This window comes from Canis aureus, chromosome 5 (genome assembly GCF_053574225.1).
Source record: "Canis aureus isolate CA01 chromosome 5, VMU_Caureus_v.1.0, whole genome shotgun sequence".
Taxonomy (NCBI): Eukaryota; Metazoa; Chordata; class Mammalia; order Carnivora; family Canidae; genus Canis; species Canis aureus.
Window position 1 is genome coordinate 70,909,970 of NC_135615.1, and position 16,897 is coordinate 70,926,866.

Genomic DNA, 16,897 nt, shown 5'->3' on the forward strand with positions numbered 1-16,897 from the left:
GACACGGGAACTAGAGGGACCCCATGGGAAAAAGCCATTTTTCCTCTTTGCTTCTTTTCCCACTTCCATTCCTGCTGGGACTTGCACCCCCTGCCTTACACATGCCTTGATGTATGTCCTGACCCTTGTGAAGGTCAAGGAGTTCATGGTTTCTGGAGGGTTTCTAGCACGTGAGACAATGCGCAGAGACAGAAAGGTTCTCCAAGACCACTGACTCCAAACGCCGTGATGCCAAGGTCCCTGGCTTCAGGGAGTGAGTGACTTGTGAAGGACATCTGGGCCCTGTCCTTGTTCTGACCAGTTCCAGGATGCCTGGGGGATACGTGCCCCAGACCACAATTGCCAATAAGAACCCCAGACCCCAAGCAAAGACAAGACTCCCTCCTGCCTTTCTGAGTCTCCTGGACGCATAGTCCGTCTAGATCTGCTGTCTCTCTATCTTCAGTAAACTCTGCTTTCACCTCCTTCTGGCTCACGTTTGATTTCCAACCTGTGTGAAGCCAAGGACCCTCTTGGCTGGTCCTGTAGGACCCCCTCTGGATCTCCAGACCCAGGCTGCCTGTATCACTTGAATATATACATACACAACTCTATACATGTACGTATACATGTGCCAATTTTCCAGACACTGGGAGGAGGACTCCAACTTCTTGCTTAAAAGAGAACAGTTGTTTATTTCCATGGCTAAAAATGTCTAAAAGCCACCATTCATCAGATTCTATTTAAAGTTGGGGAAACTGAGGCTCAGTAGGAAGGTGGTTGAGGACAGCAGGAGTGGGGATAAAGAGGCCCCACAGGGCCTTGTGCCTTGCATGGAGAATAGGCTGGTGGGGAGGGAGGCTCCCCCGCGGGCAGCCAGCAGCCCCAGGGCTCAGGCACAGGCTGGGAGAGTGTGGCCCAGATAGAGAGATGCACCAGGACTGGACGAGGTCCAAAGACCAGACATCAATGTGGTTGCAGTGTGCTGTGCATTGTGCTGTCCCAGCCACTGTGTTCTGGTCCCTGGTCTGGGGGTGGGGATGCACTGGTGAGCAAGGCAGGCAGGTCCCTAAACGGCAGAGGGCTGAAAAGAGCTCAGACACAGGGAAAGTCCCCAGCACCTCTTCCCTAATGGAAATTGGTGGGAAGAGCCTTTGCCCTGCTGCGGCCTTGCTGTGTGGCCAGAAGCAAGCCTTTGCCCTCTCAGGGTCTCTAAACGGGTGTGGGAAGCTCTTCTCAGGGGCTCTTTTCACTCTGACACCCAGGGAATCTGGTGTAGCAGGAATGATACCATTTTTTGAATGTACCTGTGCGTTTCTTAACTGCTTTCATGTGACTCTCTTCCTTTTCAGCCAGAGGCGTCCAGGGTTTTAGGAATGGGATTGAGGATCAGGAGCACAAAAGGGGAGAATTGATGTTCGCTTTTGACTGAATAGGATCCTGCAGTCCTTAGCCAGATAATAGTCTTGAAAGCCAGGCTTTGTGGAGAGAGGGGAAGACTTTGTAAGTCCCCAAAGTCCTCTTTGCATATCAAGAGCCCAGCCTGGCTGTCTGGGAGATCACAGGAGGAGTGCGGGGAGGATGGAGAGGAAGAGGGAAATTCTCTCCAGACAGGAGGAGGGGAGGCTCTGGCGCCCCAGGAGAGGCAAGCAGGGACTCTGGTGAGGAGGGACCAGGGTGAGGACACAGCCTGGGGCCCAAGGAGACACCCTGGGGCCCACCAGCTTCTGATGCAGAGAAGATCACAAATCCTAGAAACCCTGCATAGGGTCGTAGGACATCAGTGCTGATGGTTCACTTTGCCACTTATCCCACATGGAGAAGGAGGTGGGATGGGATGTAGGAACAGGACATTGGCAGGAGAGGGTGTCTGACCTAGGACATTGCTAGGCCCAACCACCTGCATGGATCACCAGGAAGTCCAGAATTCCAACATGCCTCTAGGATCCAGAGACTAGCAGAGGGGCACGCCTTGTGGCCAGGGACAATGGAGAGCCCCCTGGGCCACCTTAACGAAGGATGACTCGTCCAGCTCTGCAGACCAGTTCCATCACCAGCAGCACCAGTGTGGACTGTGGTCAGTGCCAAGAGAAGCAGAAAGAAGTGCTTTGAGAGGGTGCCAGTGTGGACCAGGTGGGCAGCACATAGACGGAGACCTCACCCTGCTGCTTCCAGGAAGCTTGGTCAGATTTTTCCACCAACCTCTACCCTGACTGTCATATTGGAGGTGGAGTGGGACAGGGGTGAACCTTGAAATACTGAGTATTCACCCCAAGGCAACTGAATTTACCCCAGAGAGACCATATTCAACCAGAGGGAGACAGACTCATGTTTAACTGGTAGTGGATTTGCCACCTGAGAACCCCCTGCCCCGCCTCTACCATCAGCAGGTGGGTGTACGAGCATAAGAGGGGATCATTGTGAGACCTATAAGAAAGCTATATTTAGGGGCGCCTGGGTGGCTCAGTGGTTGAACGTCTGCCTTTGGCTCAGGGTGTGATCCCGGGGTCTTGGGATGGAATCCCACATGGAGCTCCCCAGAGGGAGCCTGCTTCTCCCTCTGCCTGTGTCTCTGCATCTCTGTGTCTCTTATGGATAAATAAATACAATGTTTTAAAAAAAGAAGAAAGCTGTATTTACTTCTCCTTTGTGCATCTGAACAATAGTGTGCAGTTTTGAGCTGCCGAACCCACGAGAAGGGCCTGTCCATCTTTCCATTTGTCCTTCCCTCTCTTTGGTCAAGGTTTTGCTTTGCTGGTTACGTAGATGGAGGTTGGCAGTGGGAGCAGGTGGCTCACAGGTGATAACCTGCTCAGTCTTTTAGGAATCATCGTCACATGTGTTGTCTTACTTGATAGCGTTAAGGATGATCATCCTATTTTGGGGGCAAATGAAGCTCAGAGAGGTCAAGCACTTTGTTCAAGGTCACAAGGCAAACTCGTAACAGAGCTGGAATTTGAACTTGGATCTTCAGATTCCTAAAGTCATGTGCTTCTCACTTGCATGGGTGCTGCAGAGAGCACCACAACCATGTGATTGATGATGGTGATTACAAGGCCATGATCTACTTGGGGACCCTCCCAGCATGTGACAGGAGACTTCCATGGTGATTAGTTGGGGGCCGCATGGGAGCTGCCTGCTGGCTTCCAGGCATGTCACGGCAGTGGATTCCCAGCCATCATTCTTCCTACAGTGCATGAGGAGGCCCAGATGAAAAGCCTCAAATACGCCTGGCAAAATGATGTGCAAGAAAGAATCATGCATCTTACTCCAATTAAGATGTTGGAAGAGAAGAGAGTCTAATTGTCCCACAATTACCTTTATTTATCAAACTCAGAATGAAGTGTGATTATAAAGTGTCTCAGGAGAGGAGTGCGGAGTTGGGGATGGTCCAGACTCTGCCTGGCATCCCAGCCACTGCCGGAGGGAAGGCCAACCACGTGGGCACCTGGGGAGGGCCTCCCTGTGGATGGAGCCATCCGCGTAGATGAGCAGGGTGAGCTCTGGTTCCCTTCTGCCACTGGCTTGCAGGGGACTTTGAGTCTGTCACTTCCCCCAGCATCTGGGACAGGCCTCCAGCAGATTCTCCATAAGTGTTTGTTGAATCAATGGATGACGGATAAGGAAACAGGCTCGTGGGGGTTCAGTAACTTGACGAAGGACGCGCAGTTACCAATTCTCAGAGCCGGGGTCAGTGTGTCTGACGGAGTTGAGTTCAAGTGTTTTGAAGAATGCACAGGACCAAGGATAAACCGACGTCGTTGGTGCGTCACGGCATGGTCACACGCCCACAATGGACAGAGGACCACTTGGTTGCATCGGAATAAACGTTCAGAAATAAAAGAATGAATGCACTGATTACATGCCAGACACCGTTTTAGACATCAGTGGTGCAGATGTCCATGAGACATCGTCTCTAATTTTAAGAAGCGCTCAGTCTAGTGGGGAGACAGACATATGCAGTAAATGCAGGGATTCAGGATTCTGTGAGTGGTTTGGCCAGGGTGGGGGCCAGGAAGGAGTTCTTGGAGTGTTTGACATGTGGGATATTAAAGAATGTATCCCAGTGGGTTGGGGCAGATAAAGCCTGTGCACAGGCACGGGAGCGAGAAGCCTGGCTCTGGGGGGATGACCTGTCTGTGTCCAGTGGGTGCCAGAAGCTGCAAGAGGGGAGGTTGCGACCTTGGGCTGACCCCACCCCAGCCTGCTGAGCCAGCTGTCCACTGCCAGCCCTGAACTTGCAAGCTCCTGAGGTTCCTGGCCGCCGCCACACCCTGCCAGCTCCCCTGGCACGAGAAAAGAGGAAGCAATCTTAGTTTGCTCAGTTTCCTGTGGTCCGTCCGTGATGCCTGTGCTGGCTCCCAGGAGCAGTGCCTCAAGACAGCTCTGCACAGCAGGATGGATGGCGGGCCACAGGCTGCCCTTCCGACCTGGGCCTCATCTGTATCCATGTGGTGGCTGCTGCCTGGCCACAGCCCATGCATGTCCTGCCATGGCCACGCTGACAAGAACCCAGGAGGGCCTGGCATTTGTTGAAGACTTACCAGGGGCTACACAGAGTATGGAGCATTTCCATAATGATCTCCTCGCTCACTCCTCATTGCAGCCTTGGGGTGGCACTGCTATCCCCATTTTGTAGATGGGAAGGCTGGTGCTCAGGTGGCTTAGGAAGCAGGGCCAACGTTTGGACCAGGATTGTCTGAGTCCGCCGTGCGGCTACCTTCCAAACTCACCTGAGCCTCTTAACACACCAACATCTCTCTGGCAGGGTAAGACCCTGTGCAAAAGGGTCAGAGGGGCACCAGTCCTTCCAGCCACTTGACTAAAGGCAAGCGTTGGCCCTGACAGGTAGGCTCAGGGTACACAAAATAGGAATTGGGTGTGAGAGCCTAGAGGAAAGTGTTGGAAAAGTTCAGTTCTCCTCAAGGAGTTCTGACCTTGAAGGCCTTGGAGTGTGAATGCCCTTCAGAGGAAGACAGTACTATTGATGGTATTTTATATTTTAATATGCATATATATCATATATTCACCCATCCAACCCTCCATCTCCCTGTCTGTCCATCCATTCACCCATTCACCCATTTTCCCATCCATCCATATATCTCTGCATCCATCTATCCATCCCATCCTCCTATCCATCTATCCATACCCACCCATTCACTTATCCTCCCATCCATCCATCCATCCATCCATCCATCCATCCATCCATCTATCCCATTTCCCTGAACATTTTCCATCCACCTACTGATCCATCAGCCAGTTCACCTATCCATCCATCCACCTGCCCACCCATCTCTGTTTGTCCATCCATCCATCCTTCCATCCATCCATCCATCCATCCTTCCAGCCACCCTCTCCCTCAATACACACACGTTAATTCAGTGGTTCAATGAGAAATAGTGAGAATCCAGGATCTATCTATATTTTTGCTCTGTGGTACTCAGACTGTCAGGCTTTTGTCTCCTATCTCTGTTCCTCATGGCTGCAGGATCTCTGAGCATCTCATCCTCACACATCTGGGTTCAGAAGCCAGAAGAGAGAACATCCCCTTTCTGTGTTCTGTTAATGAGGAAAACTTTGCTGAGGGATCCCCAGGAGACTTCCCCTTATGTCTCTTGGGTTAGAATTGCATCACATGGCTATTCCCAAACAACTCCCTGGCAAGGGGAAAGGTTTCATCGCGATGGCCTTCAACTAAACAAGATGTGTCGCCAGGGGCTTGGATCTCCTCCTAGGCTGCTAGAGACTTGAAGGGAATGAGGATTCGTTTAGCAAGGAAGAAGGAAGGGGAAGAGGGAGGTGGCTGATGAGTAGGCAAATGTGTCAGCCACTCCATCCATCTTCCCATTCGCTCACTACCGCACAGCAATTCATCCATCCACATATCCTCCCATTTATCCATCCATGCATCCATTCATCTATCAAACATTTATTGATGCCCACTGAGAGCCAGGCCCTATGCTCCCTGTCTGGTGGGAACTTACAAGAAAAAGATCTCGTTAGGGAGAAATATGGAGTTTCCCATAATACCTCTGATAACTGTTTTATTTAGTCACAGTAAGAATAATATCTGGAGATCGTGCTGTGCATTGCAGTTTGCAAAGATCTCCCAGGACCACTCCTTCATTCCACACACGTTTATGAAGCATCTGCCACATGCCAGGCACAGCTTTTTAGTCTTACAAAGTGCTTTTTCCTACATTTGTCAGAAAGAGCCCTCCAAAGTCAGAGAACAAATGTTTTTGGGAGGCAAGAATGAGGCATTTCTCAGACCTTCCTCAGAGCCGGAGGTAAGGAGTCTCCTGGGGTCAGTTTGTTGATGGTAAAGGAGAAGGTGCTTTCCCAGATACAGGGCAGGGCCTTTCTAGAACCACACGGACTGAGCATCTTTTAGAACTGGCGAGAGGTGTTCAGAGCCAGGGTGAGGTTTCCCAGTCTACAGGTAAGGTGTCTTCTGGGGCAGGTATGACGGAATTGTACTTTGCTCAGTACAAAGTGGGCGTCTCCACTAGACCCTAGGGTGCAGGTCTTTCCTCCAAGAAGCCAGGCAGTGTCTCCCAGCCCTGGTTGGTGGATGTAACTTGGTCTTTGACACAAATGCCTCCGTTTTGGTCAGGCCCACTTGCCTCCCCGCCCTTCACCCCCCAATACACACAGAGCCTGCTACTGGCCTGTGCAATATCTCAGGACCTCCAAATGTACCTGGTTCCTACCAACACTCATCATCCCATGTTCTGCCTCCTGGGGCCCTCTCTACCCAGACCAAGGGTGGAGGGCTGTGCCCCTGTCATAGCAACTATTTTTACTCATGTGTCAGCTAGCAAATGGGCCTCAACTCCCAGGTGATCAAATTCTAGGCCTTCCAGATGGGAGGAAGTACCTTGAATATGTATGTATTCTTAAGGTCAGTAGGATAATGGTAGGACATATTAGGATAGTAGCAATGTCAGTTTTTCAGAACATTCTTGCCTTTTATGTCCTCTCAAATATTTGAGTTGAAGTTATTGGTTTATTTTTTATTTTTAAAGATTTTATTTATTTATTTGAGAGACAGAGAGAGGGCATGAGCAAGGGGAGAGGCAAAGGGAAAGGGAGAAGCAGGCTCCCTGCTCAGCGGGTAGGGGCTTGATCCCAGGACCCCGGGATCATGACCTGAGCGGAAGGCACATGCTTAACTGACTGAGCCACGCAGGTGCCCCTGAGGTTATAGGTTTAGAGTACATACCATAAATCAAGGGACGGGGGTTAGCTACATGTGTGGCTTGGAGTCCTCCCCACCAGAGCTGTGATTACTCCAGACCCAGAGTCTGCCCCACTCGGTCTCAGGGTCTTCCACACTCAGGGACTCAGAGTCCACAGCTCTCAAAGGTTACAGTCCTCCACTCTTGGAGGCTCACGAGGCAGGATGATAGAGATCGCTTGTACTGGCGATTGTGTGAGGTGATTGCGTATGCATCTCCTTCAGTGATGCTTTCAAAATCTGCTTTCAGTGACGTTGCATTGGGAACTGGTAATCAGCCATGGTGGGAGTATTCCAACCACCCTGGAAACTGGCAAACACTACCAATCAGCAGCTCCCCTCCTCTATCAAAAGCTCGTGGCTAAACATTCACCAGCACCCCACTCAGAGAGCTCCAGACTTGAGAGTAGGAAGCCCTCCAGATTTAGCCAAAGGCAGTGAGTTTTCTAGATCTTGTGATGAAAAGATTTGCTAGATTTTTGGATATCATATTTTCAGGAGCCCTAGGCGGTACATCTCATAGTCACGGAGGAGGTGTTTCCTATGGCTTAGGATGGAGTGTTCCAGAGCTAGTAGTAGAGTGATTGCTAGGGACAGGACAAATGTTTTCCAGAGTGTGTGGTGAGGTGTTTTTCTGTCCTCAAGAAGGAGTGTTTCAGGGTGCCTGTGTGGCTCAGTAGGTATTGATTTTGGCTCAAGTCAGGACCCCGAGGGCTTGAGATCAAGCCCCGCGTCGGGCTCCATGCTCAGCTTGAGATTCTCTGTCTCCCTTTGCCCCTCCCTCCCTACTTGCACATGGGCTCTCTCTCTCTCTCTCTCTCTCTCAAATAAATACATAAATCTTAAAAAAAAAGAAGGAATATTTTCCAGATCCAAAGATGGAGGGGTTTCCAGAGCCATGGACAGAAGCTCTCCCACTCCTAGGTATAGAATCTTCAAAAGCTGGAGATTGAGAATTTTCTTGAGCCAGAAACAGTTTTTCCCCCCAGTTCATAGTCACAGAGTTTTCCAGAGGCAGGCACAGAAAAAAAAGAGGGAGGACCTTCCCTCCATTCAGGGGAGCGAACAGCATCTCCTCCAGAAGCAGAGGATGCTGGTGTCTGGGCTGCCGCTATTTCAGGGTCTCCACAATCACATGGAGACCCCATCAAACTGCACTGTCCTTGGTTGCAGCTCCCAGACAGAGGGGAGCACAGCTTGGCAGCATTTCAGCCACATAAATCAACTTGAAAATGATTCATACTTCCCAGATGATCCAGCTCTAGGCCTCAAGGTCAGAGGGAAAGTTCATTGAGGTGTTTTACTATCGTGGAGAAAAAAAATCTCAAAGCAAGTTCTCTGGGTTGACCCTGCTGATGTAGAGGACCTTAGAGCCTCTTTTGTCAACTGGAGTGGTGACCTCTTCTCCTTCCATCATGTTGGTCACTTTTTGCTAACTTGCCTGCATGCCCTAAATATACAGTGGTGAACACACCTGGATATTGGAACGAATAAGGACCTTGGCTTGGTCAGAACCACGGTAGCAAGCAGCTTACTGAGAGGCTGTGCCTCAGTTTACTCACTGGGGGAAAGGCAACAATACAGTCCGTCCCATGTGTGAGGGACCCCACGTGGTACCTGGGAGTAGAGCCTTCCAAGAAGTAAGATATAATGCAGGCAGTGAGGAGAAATGAGTACTGGCCTGTCCAGAGGCTGACACTCCTTTGTGGGGTGCCCTGGGAGACCTCTTTCCTCCTCTGACCCTTGTTTCCACACCATAAAATCAAGGATGAAAAGAGATGATGACAGCTAATATCCACACCAGCTCTGACACGAGTTAACACTCTAGGAACTGAACCTTGACCTCAGAAAGCTGCCCCAAAGCTCGTCCTTTGAGCAGAGAGAGTGGAATAATTTCTCAGCGTCTGTATGGACATCCATCAACATCTCACTGGAGGGTTAGGAGAGCTTCCGCTGGTGCTGATATGATGACTCGGCCAAGGACCCAGGAACTGAGGACCCTCATGGCTAATCAGTCCTCCTCCCCTGAGATTTCTCAGGTACCTACACGCGCAAAGATGAGCAGCAAATGGAAAATTAAAATATTCCAGTGACAAGAGAGAAGGGAAATCTGCCTTCTGTCCCCAAAAAGGGCTCTCTGCCCAGAAGGGAAGGACAGCCGTTCTCATCACGTGAACGGAATCTGTTCCTGAAGATGTGCTGCAAAGCAAGACTTTGGAGACTCTATGGCTTTCCTGGCCCCTCCAGGCTCCCAACCAATTAACAGATATCTCAGAAACCCTGCTGGACACGGATAGGACAACCTTCCAAGGATTTCTGCCTAAAAGAAAGCATTTTAAATTGAGATCAATAAAAAAACTTATGTTTTAAATCATTTTAAAATCATCCAGTTATTTAACCCTGTATGAACGACCAGTGGATAGCTTGGCATGCATTGATACATGCCGTGGAGGATGTGAGAGGGGTTTTCCTTTTACACCACAATGAACACGTGCTGCAGTGTAAGTAACAGTAGGTGGGTAGGTTAAAGATGCTAGAGTCCATCTGAATTGGATCCGGGCTGGGAGTGCCCCCAGGTGTCTGGCAGAGGCAAGGAAAGTGTGTGGGAAAAAAATCAAGCAAAAATCCTGATTCAAGAAAAAAAAAAAAAAAATCCTGATCCTTAGGGGAGAAGAGTCAAGACTTGCTTGCAGCACCTGCTCCTTTCTCCCACCTGTACCTGGGTGCAGTGCAAATTTTTCTGGCAGTGAAGAACACATGCGTATTAATTATTTGTTTAGTATGTTAGGGGCACCATTCTTTTTTTCAGTAAGCCATTCAGATGTGAGAATCTAGCTAATAAGGGATAAAATTACAATTATTTAATTTCAATCAATATTTAATTTATTAAAGCTATAGATCTTAGAACCTAACTTTAGATTAAAAAAAGGATTTTATTTATTTATTCATGAGAGACAAAGAGAGAGAGAGAGAGAGAGGCAGAGACACAGGCAGAAGGAGAAGCAGGCTCCATGCAGGGAGCCTGACATGGGACTCGATCCCAGGGTCTCCAGGATCACACCCTGGGCTGAAGGCGGCGCTGAACCACTGAGCCACCCGGGGCTGCCATAATTTTAGATTTTACTTCCAACTTAGGAGTCTTGATATTTTATTTATGAACTTAGTAATTTTTATATAAAAGCAAATCACATTTACTTGTTTATTGATTCGTATTCAATTAACTCATACATTTGATAGATTAAATTCCCATAAACTTTTAACACCATTTACACATTTAATTAAATAAATTCCTTTAGATATGTCAGACTACAATTACAAATTCAATTTATCTGCTTCTAACACTTCAAACACCTGACAAGGGAGATTTATAAATATGATGAACAAATTATTCCTGTGCATTTCGATAACTACTGTAAATCAAATCAGACACAGAATTAGCTGCCTAGATTTTGTTTCAAACATAAAGAACAAGGAGAACATGCATAAAACAAAACAATGATTATAAAATTTCTTACCACAAATGTAAACAAAACTTATACAAAATTATGATTTCTTTATTGTCTTGTTTTATTAAAAGAAACATGTGTGAGTCAACCTATACATTCCCCTCTGCCCATCAAGGGGAACTATCTTACTATCTTGCATTAAAAACTCAGGTTACTTGGTAGAAGACTGAGAGTCATGACATGGGTGGAGTGGCTTTGATTGAGTCCTGAAGACTGAGCCATGGGAACACCAAAGCTGCTCAAGACCAACAGAAGCCCAATCATGAGGGGACTTGCCAGACATCTGATGGGTTGGCCTCTGTCTTAGGTAAGAATCTGTCACCTAGGTCATCAACACAGTCTAAACTTTTGCCTTTTGTGGGAGCCTGGCTGGCTCAGTCTGGGGAGCATGTGACTCTTGAGCTCAGGGTTGTGAGTTAGAGCCCCGTGTAGGGTGTGGAGATTATTTAACTTTAAACTCTTGCCCTTTGGCTGGAACTTCTTTAAGAGATTTTATTCATTTTTATTTGAGAGAGGGAGAGAGAGTGTGAGCAGGGGAGGAGCAGAGGGAGAGGGAGAAGGAGATAATCTTCAGCTCTGTGCTGAGGGCAGAGCCCGATAGGGGGTGCAGTCCCAGGACCCTGAGATCATGATCTGAGTTGAAACCAAGAGTTGGTTGCTCAACCAACTGAGCCACCCAGGCGCCTCTGGTAGGAACTTAACCAATAGTATATGTCTCAATTTTTTGCCTCTTAGATTTTTTTCTGGAAATGACCAGTCTCTTAAATCAATGAGGGGAATTCTTCATTCCCCTTAAATGACCCCGTTGTGTAATTTCTTCTGTCAAAATCTAGCATGCTCAAGTCCCTTGCCCATTTGTTCTACAAGGTTGTCTTTTCCTTATTCATTTGTAAGAGTTCTTTAGATATTCTGGATGTGAGGTCTTTGTCAGACATGTCTGTTGTAAATACATCTTCTTCCACTCAGGTAAGATCTAGAATCTGGATCTCTTCACTGAAACCCTATCCTCGATTGCATACTCAAGATCTCTTGAATGTCCAATGGACATGTCAAACTTTACACGGCAAAATGGATTTCTTAGTTTTGGACTCTAACTTCTCACTTTACTTCCTGTCCTGAAACTATCTCCAAATCAGAAGTGGGCACCATCATTCGTCCAGTTGCCTGGCCCCATTCGTTTGAACTCTTTTTGACATCATGAAAGAGAAATAGATACAGAAAGTTCATAAAAACTCAATGCACAATTTAACAAATAAACCCTCATGTAACTACCACATGAACCAGGAAAGAACACTGCCAACATTCAAAAATTTCTTGTAAATCTCTCTCTCTCTTTTTAAAGATTTTATTTATTTATTCATGAGAGACACAGAGAGAGGGAGAGGCACAGACCCAGGCAGAGGGAGAAGCAGGCTCCATGCAGGGAGCCCAACGTGGGACTCGATCCTAGGTCTCCAGGATCACACCCTGGGCTGAAGGCGGCGCTAAACCACTGAGCCACCCGAGGCTGCCCTCTTATAAATCTCTAAAAAAATGCATATTACAATATATATTAGAAAATTTTTAGAATATTATTACATATAATAATTGATATCTAAATATCTATGAAAATGTATTTTTTAAAATGTTGCCTATTTTTGAAACTTTTATTGATGGATTCACACTGTTTTTTGTTTGGTTTCTTCATGTTTCCTTTCAACATATGTGTGTAACACAGTGTTGTTGCTTGTAGCTGTAGCTCAAGCATTTTCATGGTTGTGTATTATTCCACTGTAATGTGCACACCATATTCTACCCCGAATATCCCGGTTGCTTCCAATTTTTAGCTGGTATGAACAATACTTCTAAAAGTATTCTTGTGAATTTTTATGATGCACAAATGCATGAATTTGTTTAAAGTATATAGCTAGAAATATAATTGCTGGTCACAGGGTAGATCTATTTTCAACTTTCCCAGAAAAAGTCAAACTCTTTCTCCAAAGTGGCTGCCACATTTTTTTTTTCTTGAGTCAGAATTGGTAAGCCATATTTTTCTAGGGTTTTGTCCATTACACTTAAAATTTCAAATTTATCGGGCATGAGATTTTTCATCACGTCTGCTTCTTTTTTGATGTCTGTAGTGTCCTCAGTGAGAGACCCCTCTTTCCTTTTATTTTTGATATTGTTTATTTGTGTCTGCTCTGTGTTATTCTCTGCCAATGGCCTCAGGACAAAAGTGGTTTCCGGGATCACTTTCCTCTCTGGGTTCTTATATTTCCTCCCAACCTGCCCTGGTCATTTCTTACAAACTTGTCCGTTCTTTATTGCTTTGAAGAAGCTTTTAAAATTTTATCTAGCATCTTTATTTATTTTTGATGGAATAGCTGGTCTTGAAAACCTAGCCTTCTGTTTCTGGAAGTCCATGGTCATTCAACATTCCTCTCTTTCCCTCCAGTCCAACACGCAGGCATCCAGCCATAGATCCCTTCAGCTCCACTTCTAAAACAGACCCCAGCCCCTGGCTGTCATCTTCTAACAGGGTATTTCTTGAGTGCTGTCTTGACCCAGTTTTGAGATCCTGGCTAAAAACGCTCAATTCCCCTCTGCCAGCACTTTGCTAAAATTACATCCCAACGTCTTCCCTTCTCAGACTCTGATGCCCCTGGGTTACAACACCCCCAAGCCAAACAGCTAGAGATCACCTCTCCTGCAGGCCCTGGAGTCATTCATAATCCCCCATCCACAGGAGGCCCGAAACCTCCTAACCCCCTAACCTCCCCTTTCTGGGAGTCATTATGCAGTGTCTTGCCATCATCACGATCTAGCAAATGTTGAAATTACTCCACCCCCTCACTGGCTTCAAGTCTCCGCGGTCTGTAGCCTGGGTCTCTCACGCGCCCAGCTCTCTCCCTGTTCTTCTGTGGGCCTGCTGGAGCCTGCTGGAGTCCAGCCGTCCAAGCTGTCCAGGCCGTGAATCCGATTCCTCCCTTCTACCACATAGGATGCTCTTGGCATTGAAGTCAGATTGAAGGGGCACCTGGGGGTGGTTGAGCATCTGCTTTTTTTTTTTTTTAAGATTTTATTTATTTATTCATGATGGACACACAGAGAGAGAGAGAGAGAGAGAGAGGCAGAGATACAGGCAGAGGGAGAAGCAGGCTCCCTGCAGGAAGCGCAATGCGGGACTCGATCCCAGGACCCCGGGATCATGACCTGAGCCAAAGGCAGATGTTCAACCACTGAGCCACCCAGGCGCCTCTAAATAGAATCTTTAAAAAAAAAAAAAAAAAAGAAGAAGAAGAAGAAGTCAGATTGAAGCCCAAAATCTTACCCATGGCTTCACATGCCCCATGTGGCTTTGTTCCCACCCTCCTCTTTGACACCACCCCCCTCCCTGTACCAAGCTGTGGCCACACTGGTCTCCTCCTCTTCCTTGACTGGGCATGTCTTAGGGTCTTCATGTTTACAGAAGTTTTTGGAATACTCTCTCCAGACCTTCTCATCACTTCTTCCTTCTCAGGCAGGGCCCAATTCCAGTGTCCCCTCAGGAGGCCTCCTGCACCATCCTCGCTCAGGCTGTGGCCTCTGACCCCACCCCTTCCACCACACTCACCACACCCACTTACTCTCCGCCGCATCATAGTATTGATTTATTTTCAAAGCACGTACATGTTCCTGAAATAATCCTACACATTGATGCGTCTGTCATCTTGTCCCCTCCTCTGGAATGTGTGGGTCCTGTTCAGTGTCACATTCCTAGTTGTCAGAACGACATCTGGCACATAGTAGGGACTCAGAAATCCTTGGCAAGTGTGTCTTTCAGTGTCCAGCCAGGAAAACAGAAACCACTCTAGGTACTGCAAACAGAGGGCACTTTCATTCAGGAATTGGTTACAAATATGTCAGAAGGGCCTGTGGGGTAAGTGGGGGGTACAGTCACCATCAATGCTGCTGGACTGTCGTTATTGTCATCAGTCAGGAGACAGAGGCTTGCACTCCCACTGAGGTTTCTTCCAGAAGCAGAGTGGCTTCCACCTCCTTCCTGTCACCTAATCTCACACGGGTATCATCCATTGTCAGAGCGCAACCGGAACCCAGCTCTGAGGGTGTCTGGAAATGTAGTTTTTAAACTCCTGGCCCTGGTTATTCCAGGAAGAATACAGAAGGGCAGGGGTGGGTCATGGCTGTGTGGCACAGTAAGGAAGACCTTCAAATGGCCAAATGCAAACCTCGTGGGACTTCCGTCGTGTCCCTCTTTTTCTGCCCTCTTCTACTTGTCTGGGTCTGTTGTCCCTATAGAGGCCTGGCAAGGACCCATTACTACTTCTGCCAATCTTGGGATTGTTCCCCAAGACTGCTGTTTGTAAGTGTTCCCAGGTACCTCACCATCAGATTCCCAGAGTCTTTCTGGGCTCAAAAGCCATGGGGAGAACAGCCTCCTCTGTGACTCTGGGTCCCCTGCATTGGGTCCCCAAAGCAGTTCTGCTTGTTGTACCCAGACCTCACCAAGCTGCTCGTGAAATCTGCTCTGGGCCTCTACACTTTGGCCATGGGAGCTCAGACTCAGCCCGGGTTGCTGAGCAGAACGGACACCACAGTGGCCACTCCACTAGTCCTACCTTCCCATCCCCCAAACACACCCATCCCTCTCCTCCTATTCCAGAGACAAGAAATGGAGAGTTGTCCAAGTCCAGGGGCATAGACACCTCCAGACCATCATTCTTCCAGGCTAGTCTCACTGGTCTCCAGATCCCCTCCAGAGCCAGGGATGAACAGCTCTTTGGCTCCATAGTCGGACCATTTCTCAGACTTGGGATTGGACAATCTGATGGAGCCCAGAAGGCAGTGCAGCACAAAATCAGGGAGGAAGGGTCCTCCAGAAACAGGCTGGAAAATTCCAGGACCAGGAGCCGAAAATCTTCAGGAGCCCTGGAGCTTTTCCTAGAGTCAACAATGTTGTGGTGCTATAAATACCCCCAAAATATTTTCCAGAGGCAGGGAGGTATGTCCAGAGCCAGATATAGCATTTCTTTTTTCTGATTCACAGTTAAGGTGTTTTCTAGAGCTAGAAATAGAACCTCCTGAAGATGGAGAACCAGCCATTCCTTGTGAGTCAAGAATGGCATCCTTTTCAGACTGAGGGCCTCTGCCCTCCCACATGGAGGAGGCTGTAGGGCCCTGTGCTGTGACAACCTCCCAAGGCACGACGTTAACACAATCACATCTGCCCCTGCGACTATTCTGTGGGTGTCCTCCTGGCCCTGCCCCCCAGATTCCCTGAACGTATGACCACTTCAAGACCCACCAACTCATGCCAAGGTCTCAGTAAAACTTACTCTTCAGGGTTTATTCTGTGGGTCCTCTACTCAGAGAGTGTGGGGGGTGGTGTCTCACTCTGCAAATGTGCCCAAGCCTCAAAATCAGCCTCCCAGGTGCTCCCCCCAAAGACCTTCAGGGTGGGGTATAACTTTTTTAGTCATATTAGTATTCTGAGGGGGGCTTTACACAAAACAGGGTAAGCGTGCATAAAACGCAAATGTGCAAGAGCTCTAGGATCTCTTTTGTTTTTTGTCCAGTAGAGGATCTACCTCTTCTCCTTTCAGTGATTATGTTGGCAATTGTCCCTGATGGCCCCAAGCTCCAAGCAAACCCTACCGAGTGGTCCTAGGGTCAAACTGATGTCATGCCAAGAACACAGATTTTGGACTCTGGTAACCTGTGTTTAATCCCATAAGGCTTCGCAGCCTTGGGTGAGTCACCCTCCCTCTGAACCTTTCCAATGGGAATAATAACACCCATCTTGGTGTCGTGAATGTCTAAAGCAGTGATGTATGTGACGACCTCAAGGGTGCCTGGGCTGGAGGAGTTCTCAGCCACCGTTCAACAGTGAGGCCGACCATAGCTGGGAAATTGTGGTGAATTTGGAGGTTGAGACACTGAAGAAATCTCCTGGTTGTCACACACCTGGGCTGTATGATTTGGCAATCATTTCCCTTCTCAGGCCCTCAGTGTCCTCGTCTGTGAAACCGACGATTGGATGAAAGGATTCGGAGGGCACCACCAGCTCTGAATTTCTGAAGATTCCTTCATTATAACACCCAGATCGATTCTCTTGACATTTAAGGAGCTGCCAGGATGTCTCACCTTTGTTCCTTGAGAGGGGACATCTGTAACCACCGTATGAGGGATTTAG